Raw genomic sequence first — 8,680 nt, forward strand, 5'->3', positions numbered from 1 at the left:
CCTCCTCCTCCCTGCTCCTCTGGAGCTCCGGGCCGGGCCGGGGCAGCCCCGGGGAGGCGGCCATGGGTCTGTGGGGGCGGGGCCGGGCTGGGGCCGGTGTCCCCGCAGGGTCAGACAGCAGGAAGGTGTGCCCCAGGGCATGGCGGGAGCTGTAGTCCTGGGGCAGGGGGCTGCCAGGCGGCCATGTTGGTTCCCAGGGCATGGCGGGAGATGTAGTCCTTGGGCAGGGGGCTGCCAGACGGCCATGTTGGTGTGGGGAGTTGGAGTCTCAGCTGCAGCAGCAGCCCATCTGAGGTGAGGGCTGGGGCTTCCCATGAGGTGAGCAAGGCCCTTGGGCGAGCATGGGAGAGGCCTCCTGCCTGCTGGCTGCCCGGGCGTGGTGGTGATGGTGAGACCTAAGCTGGAGCCGGGCCCAGCTGGGGCAGCCCCAGGAGTGACCTAAGAGCTGGGGAGGGGAAGGAGATGGGGACAGACCCCCCCTGGGCACAGGCACCAGGCACCCCGATACCCAGAGCCCCCCTGAGCCGCTCCGGCCCTGCTCAGCCCCTGCAGCCCCGGCCCCAGCCCCTCCCCTGAGGTCTGTCCCGCAGCCCCAGGCCGCCCCACGGCCTGTCCTGGCAGCAGCGAGCTGGGCCTCGGGCACGCTGGATCGTGCGTTAACACGGGTGCTGTCAGCGTCAGCATGGGGAAGGAGCGGTGTCTGCAGGAGCTCCTGCAGCAGGAGGGGCTCCAGCCTGGGGCTGGCTGTGGTGGTCACAGTTCTTTCCATCTCCCAGAGGCTGTGTAATGGCTCGCTTGTCCCTTCATCCCCTGGGGATGTCGTTGGCTGCATCTGGCTGTCCTGGTGTCAGCTGGGATAGCATTCATTTTTATCCTAGTAGCTGGTATAGTGCTGTGCTTTGGATTTAGGATGACAAGAATGCTGATAACACACTGATGTTTTAGTTGTTGCTGAGCAGTGCTTACACTAAGCCGAGGACTTTTCAGCTTCTCATACTGCCCTGTCAGCGAGGAGGCTGGAGGAGCACAAGAAGGTGGGAGGGGGCACAGCCAGGACAGCTGACCCAAACTGGCCACAGGGATATTCCATACCATATGACGTCATGCTCAGTACATAAACTGGGGGAAAGCTGTCTGGGGGGCCACTGCACAGTAACTGGCTGGGCGTTGGTTGGCGGGTGGTGAGTAATTGCATTGTGCATCGCTTATTTTGTATAGTCCTTTATCCTCCCCCTCGCCCCTTACTTTTCTGTCCTATGAAACTGTCTTTATCTCAACTTACAAATCTTACTTTTTTTCCCCCGATTCTCTCCCCCATCCCACTGAGGGGGAAGGGAGTGAGCGAATGGCTGTGTGGTGTTTAGCTGCCTGCTGGGTTAAACCACGACACTGGTTCAGGCTGAAGTTGAAGAGATCAGAAAAAGATGAAGTGGCTGGAAAAGGACATGAAGGGGATCCAGCTGGAAGCTGCCCCCAGCTGCAGACAAGAGACAGACAGCCTCTCTGGGTGAGGAGGAGTCCCTCTGAGTGGTCCTCAGCAGACCAGATCACCAACATGCACCGCAGGGTCTGTATGCATAACCAAAAGTACGGTACGGCCATGTAGTGTGTGTGTCTGTGTGCGTGTGTGAGGCTGTGTATCTAGGAAGCCTCATATTGTAAGAGCTGAGAGAGGCAGAGGCAGAAGTGTCTGGACTGTCAAATTGTCCTGGCAGCACCGAGAGCAGGAACTGCAGTGAGTGCTGGGCCCTTGGGGCTCTGTCGCCCCTATTCTGCGTTCAGGTCCCTCCCTGTGCCTGTGCCCCCCTGCTTTTCCCTCACGGGTGTCACGATTTTGCTTCCCTGTACCTCTCGTCTTCTGTCTTGCGTCCTGCTCCCTGTTCCTCCCTTTCTAGTTTCCAAGACCCTCTCTTTCTCTATCGTTCTACCCACCCCTTTGTGTATTTTTTTTCCTTGCTCTCCCTCTGTCCTGCTCCCTGCCCCTCTTTTTTTCCTCCTCTGTCTCTGTCCTGCAGCCCGTTGCTTTTTTTCCATTCTCTGCCTCTTTGTCCTGGTCTGCATCAATCCTTGTTTTTCACAATCTCTCTGGTCTCTTCACTGTCCTGCTTTTTGTCTCTCTGCCTCTATGTCCCAGTCCCTGTCCCTGTCTTTCTCTATCCCTCCTTCCTTCTTCCTCTCCTCCCCCCTCTTCTCTATCCCTCTGTGCTGCTCCCCAACCCTACTCTTTCTTCCTCTGTCTCTCTGCAAGACTCCTTCTCCCTGTTTTTCTGGATTTCTCCATGCCTCTGGCCTTTTCCCTGCACCTTTGTCTCTCAGCTCCTCAGGCTTTTCCCTTATCTTGTTTTTCTCTTTCTGGTCCTTCTCCCCATCAGCTTAACCTGAATGAGCAGGTGTCCCTGTGCTCTGGTATTTACCTGTGTCATGGTTTAACCTGGCAGGCAGATAAACACCACACAGCCGTTCGATCACTCTCCCACAGTGGGATGGGGGAGAGAACCGAAAAAAGGTAAAACTCGTGGGTTGGGATAAAAACAGTTTAATAGGAGAGAAAAGGAAGGGAAAATAAAAATAATGATAAAAGAAAATAGAAACCAAGTGATGCACAATGCAATTGCTGACCACCCGCTGACCGATGCCCAGCCAGTTCCTGAGCAGCAGCTGTGCCCCCCTGGCCAATCTCCCCAGTTTTCTGTTCAGCATGATGTCACATGGTACGGAATATCCCTGTGGCCAGTTTGGGTCAGCTGTCCTGGCTGTGCCCCCTCCCACCTTCTTGTGCACCTCCATCCTCCTCGCTGACAGGGCAGTATGAGAAGCTGAAAAGTCCTTGGCTTAGTGTAAGCACTGCTCAGCAGCAACTAAAACATCAGTGTGTTATCAGCATTCTTCTCATCCTAAATCCAAAGCACAGCACTATACCAGCTACTAGGATAAAGATTAACGCTGTCCTAGCTGAAACCAGGACAAGCTAGCATTGCTCTAGGGAAGATCTGTGTCTTTAGGGCAGGGATCATCTGGGAGACGATCTCCTTATGTAGACGGCGGAGGTAAGCATAGTTAAAGCAGAGGTTATTCTCAGCAGGTGCTGTGTGCATCGAGTGGAAAGAGCAGGCTGTGGGCCTCATTTTGAAGGAAGATTTCTGGTTCTGCACTTACTGCTCCTAGGGAGGCTGCAGAGGAGTGGTGTTGGGGTCTGCAGAGGCAGGTGGGACCCGCTGTGATTCCTCGTCAATGTGAACTGGACTTACCTTAATGGTCTTGAATGAAACCGCACTGACTGCATATGGTTTTCTTCCCCAGCTCCAGTTCCAGCCTACGTGCTTTGTGCTCACAAAGGAGAGACCCAGATGTCAGTGGCTGCCAGTCAGCAGAGGGCATCACTTACTCAGGTAGCGGTGCAGTTGGTCTGTGATCAGGGCTGTGTACTTGGATGCTGGGGCTTTCATGAACGTTCTCTGGTCTTGCCACTTCAAAGCCCTTCTTTTTTCTGGAAATTTTTAAGATGGTATTTCTTATTCTGTGGTTCAGACTGGAGCTGGACTGAATGTTGGATGGCTGCTATAATGGGCTCCGTAAAACGTGAGAGAGAACTCTGCTTTTTTTGTTGTTTTCTAACACTGTCTGAACTTTGGTAAGCAAGAGGAAGAGTGGCTGCAAGACCCTGTTCTTTGAGAGTAACGCATTCCTGTAGCGTGCCCGTCTTTGTATGGTGAAGTTTTCCAACCTGCAGTATGGTTTTGCTGGGCTTTGAGGCTGTATTGGAGTAGCAGAGGGAAGAAGTGTTGTCGCTAAAGGTAATGAAGCTGTAGCAAAGCAAGCAGGAAAAGCTAGTTTCTTCCTAGAACGATGCCTGACAAAAATAGTAACAAGTCAAGGCACTTGCAATTGCCTTTTTTATGCAGTCTTCATACGGAGCTTTTGCGATGGCTTGGTTTCTGGGCAGCAAGACAGCAGTGAGGAAATAAAACTGGGGCTTGTCTAAATGGCTTCTTTGCCTTAGGCAGGGTTCAAGCCTTTGCGCAAGAACAAGTCTTTACTACAGTTTATGAACACAGAAAATGAGCTGTCTGTAAGGAAAGTTTCAGCAGAAGCGAGTCTCAGTTTGCTAAATTGGGTCCTCTGCATGTGATGCAACTAAGAGGTGACTTGGCAGTGTTTACATCCCAAGTGCGTGCTGGTGTGTTAACGCAGGCCATCGAGATCTTTTCAGGAGTACTGCTGGACTGCAGGTCGCGTGCCTGAGTGGTCCCGAGTGCCAGGATGAGCCATCTCCTGCCGACAGTTGTATCCCCTGGAGGTACATTTCAGTTGGACTCCTTCTTTTCTCAGCTAAGTCTATCTGACTGTTACAGACTTGAGCCCCTTGGGATCGTGACGTTGTAGTTGGAGTGCTCAAGTGGCAATGTTTGGTTTGCCGTTGCTTTGCCAAGGCAAAGCCCCTTGCAGGATAATGCTCCCACAACAAGCCTGGGACTGCAGTCTTCTCAGTAGTCTTCTGTAGCCTTCCTGCTGCCAGGGTGCTGATGGTGTTTCATCAGAAGTAAAATTCACCTTAATCCTGGGATGCGTTTCCTGCCCTCTCTGAGGAATCCCTGGTCATTCATGAACTGGTCATGCTCTACCTTCAACCTCGGCAGGTTACTTTTCCATCATTCCCATCTTCTTCTGAAGGAAACATCATAGTTGTTATAATCCTCAAAAAGCTGATTTTTTTTTTCCTTCTACAACTATTACTTTATATAAAAGCCTCTTCATTTCCCTGTTCTGTGTTGGTAGCTCTGAACATTGAACGTGGTCTACCTGAGTCTCGTGAACGCCGAAGCAATGTTCTGAAGGAGGCCTTATTAGGGATTTCTTCAACGGTGTTAAAATAAAAGCTGCTTGCTCTGCTTTAAATTGGGGTGATGGAAGAGGCCGCTCTGGTTTTTGAGTCCTTTTTTCTCTTCAATTCTTAGATTGGCAGAGGAAACTTCTGTTGGGCTTTCTCTTTGCGTACATCCTGGTGCTTCTCTTGCCAGCTTTCTTTGCCAAACATGGGCTATTGCTTCAAACTTCCATCAGAGGTGGATGCCTGTCACACGACAAGGGTTCTTTGGGTATCAGACGATAAAACAGCAGCGGTCTCTGGGCCCCATCTCATCAACCTTATTACAATCATATAAGTTGATATAATCAATATAATTAAACCTGAGTGGAGCGCAAGCAATCTAAGCATGAGTGCAAGAGAAAAGGGGAAAGCTCACTTTCTGTGTAGGCAAGGTACAACACTGTTAACGATGAATCTCACCTGCTGATGAGCAACAGTGAGGGAAATTGTCAACCTGTCGTGTTCTCCATCACAATGTAAGAACATCTCCTTCGCCGGGCAGCACCCCTGGTCCAGCCAACGAGAGCTACACCGAGTTAGCGTTGGGGCACCTTATTTATGGGATTGCACCTTCTCTGTTCAGTCGTATGACTGAACAGTTGACGTAGAGACATCCTTTACGTACAAAGCTGGACGTGTCTCAAAAGGGTTGGTGATCCGCACGTAGTTATATGCGGTTGGTCAGAGGTTTCTGTGTGTGAGTGGGTCCGTGCAGCTGTGTGAGCAGTGCAAGCACGCTCTGTAAGCGCTTTCCACCTTCCCACGCCATACCCAAGGTCAGGAGTGTCTCGCCAGGCTCCAGCCCTTATGGCATGAGTAATGGCGTGCTCCAGTGGTTGGGGTAAGAGCCCTGCAGAGTGAGGGTGCGAGCCCCTCTTGCCTCTTCACGTGTGAAATGGCTGGGCGTGACTGGAGAGATGGTGGAGGAGGAGGAGGACTTTCCCAAGCAGGGGGGCAATGCGAGATTAATTGCTATGGGTGTGTTTGATCATTTGGTTCTATGGCAAAGCAAAGCTGAATCACAATCCAAACAAAACTTGCTAATAGGATAAATATTATGACAATAATAAGCGTTTTCGTTAATATTTTTTGCAAATTTAAGGATGGTATCCCACTAAACCAGTCAGCAAGTGAAAATCCCCCAGGATATATTGCGATTTGATGTCACATTTTAAAATATTTCGAAATGGAACGGACTTCATGTTGGATTTATCGAGATCTGTTAACATCGGTGCAGCAGGTGGTATGAATCAGTGCACAGGTGCCTCCTTGTTGCAGGGTAAGCATATCAAGTACTAGATGATTTTGTCCTACTATCAAAGCTAAAGAAGAATTTTCCTTTTGCAAGGCTAAAGTGCATCTACTGTGCGATTGTCTGTGGCATCCATGGCAGCAGGTAGATTTTTAAGAGCTCTTTCTAGTTCATTTACCCCAAATGCAGGAATTAAGGTTCTGATGAAACGTCTCCATCCAGAATCATGGGGGGTTCCTCATATACTGGGGTGAAGAGGTGGAGGGTCAGATCTATACATGCGGCAGGGGCTGCGTTAACCCCCCTGCCTCCCGCTGCAGGAATGACCGCAGGCAGAGGCGCTGTGAAATGAACATCAAACCTTTAATGAATTACGAAAGAAACAGAGATAAGGGAGAGGATTGGGGCTGGCGTGGGCAGGTGCAGGTCGCATGTCGCGGGGATCCGTGCTCCACACCTTCTCTATCAACCTATCACCGTTGGTTGGGGGCGTGGGGCACTTTGTCCCCTGGCATCCCTCAGGGTTCCTGCTTGCTTGGTGGGCCGTTGTTGCCATTAGATGCCCTCCGCTTGCTGCTGCGCGCTTGCTGCCTGCTGCTGCCAGCCGCCGTACTGTCCCCATCTGGCTTCCCCTTGTACAGGGTTTTCAAGTGTTTTACCACCTGGCACACCACCATCTTCTTCCTCTTCTTAGGTGGGATGCTGTCCCACGGGGAGGGCTCTTGCACATTGGGCATGCCAGCCGGCGCGGGGCGCTTGGCCTTCTTGCCACCCGCCTTGCCCGATCTGGGCAACACCCGGCAGGAGACGACACCCGGCAGTAGTGGCAAGTGGGTCAAAACCACGCGGGGCTGCCTCCATAGGGCCTCCTCCAGCAGTTGGGCCATGTGGGGTGGATGACGCTGGGGGGCATCTGCGGGGCTCAGCAGAGGACCCTTCAGGGGATTCTCCGGAGGACCCTCTGGGCGACCCTTCGAGGGACTCTCCATGGGACTCCCCACAAAGTCTGTATGGGACTGTCTGGCAGGCAAGTGGGGAGGACCACTGCCACCCTGCCCTGCTTCTCCTTGGGATCCAGCAAGGGGGACGTCGCCACCTCCAAGAAGGGGTTGGCATTCCCCAGCATGGCTGCTGCCACTCGGTCCTCGGGGCAGTCGCCCTCCGCCCTGTACTGTGAGAATTCGGGGGGCTGGTTGAGGAAGGTGGTGCTGTCGGGGACGTTGGGGATGTCGGGGACTTTGGGGACGGTGTCCTTGCTGTCCCCCAGCTTCCCCGCCATTGCTCGCTCCTTGGTGCAGACGCCCTCTGCCCAGTACTTGGAAGAGGTCAGGGAGCTTGTTGAGGAGGGCGATCGAGCAGGGGCTGTTGGGAACTTCGGGGACATCGGGGACAGTGTCCTTGCCGTCCATGGTGTCGAGCCAGGCGAGGATGTCGGTGACGTTGATGGTGAATGACTGCTCATCCTGAAACTGCAGGTTGTCCCCTGCCAGCTCAGGAAATGCCTCGGCGAAGGCATCTGGCCCCAGGTCAGGCAGGTTCAGGGTCTTCTCTGGGGCCTCCGTGATGGACACCCCTGCTGAAAAAGCAATCAAAAGCAGCCCAACCGCGGGGTGCTGCAAGCTTTACTGGCACAGGATGCCAGCCCGCGGGGTCTGCCAACCCCCAAACCTCACCTTTGGGCTTTGTCTTCATTCTGCTGCGTGGCGGATTCAGGGCAGGCTGGTGGGGGCTGGTATTGGGGACGCTGTCCTCGATGACCACATCGTTGTCAGGGGCCTCTAAGATACTCTTGGTGCTGCCAGGCAGGGTGTGGGCCACAGGGAGGCCCTGCAGCCAATGCTGAGCCATGGGGTAGAGGGGCTGCTCGTGGCCCATGGCCCATGGCCCCAGACCCATTGGCTGGTGGGGCACCAGCATCCCTGTCACCACCTGCTGTCTCCAGCCGTAGGCAGGGGGACAGGGAGCAGCCACAGGGGTCAGCGCCAGCACATGGGGGAGCTGTAGCAGCTGCCCCGGGGCCCCCAGGGGCCCTGGCACCCCCTGCCAGACGCTGGCCTGCCCCAGCTGGTAGGTGATGGGGTGGAGCTGGGCAGGCTCAGAGGACACCGTCAGCCCTGGAACAGAGGGCAGCACACAGGCAGTGACCAGGGACGGCATTTCCGCATCGGTGAATCTCACGCTGGGCACCTCCATTGCCATCGGCATCCGGAGAGGGAAGCTCTCTGTTGGGGGAAGCGAAGAGGGGGGATGGGATGAGATATTGGTGGGCAGAGTGGCTGCGGGGTTTCCTGGAGGGCAGGAGCACCAGGAGGAGCAGGAGCCTGGTGCTGTACTTGCCGTGGCGCTTGGTCAGTGTGGGGTTTGTTTGGGGCAAACAGCCTCCGTCCCCATGGCGATCATTCCGCCAGCACCTGGGTGCAGTATGCCATTGTGAGCGCGCAGTGACGCGCTCGTGGTGGCCCATGCGGTTGTCGACCGGGAAGCCCCTGGGCGGAACGCTGAGGCAGAGTCTCCTGAGTCGCCATAGCGAGCAGTCAGACCTGGGAGCGCTGCGTGCGAGA

Source organism: Ciconia boyciana, unplaced genomic scaffold (assembly GCF_034638445.1).
Source record: "Ciconia boyciana unplaced genomic scaffold, ASM3463844v1 HiC_scaffold_37, whole genome shotgun sequence".
NCBI classification, from domain to species: Eukaryota; Metazoa; Chordata; class Aves; order Ciconiiformes; family Ciconiidae; genus Ciconia; species Ciconia boyciana.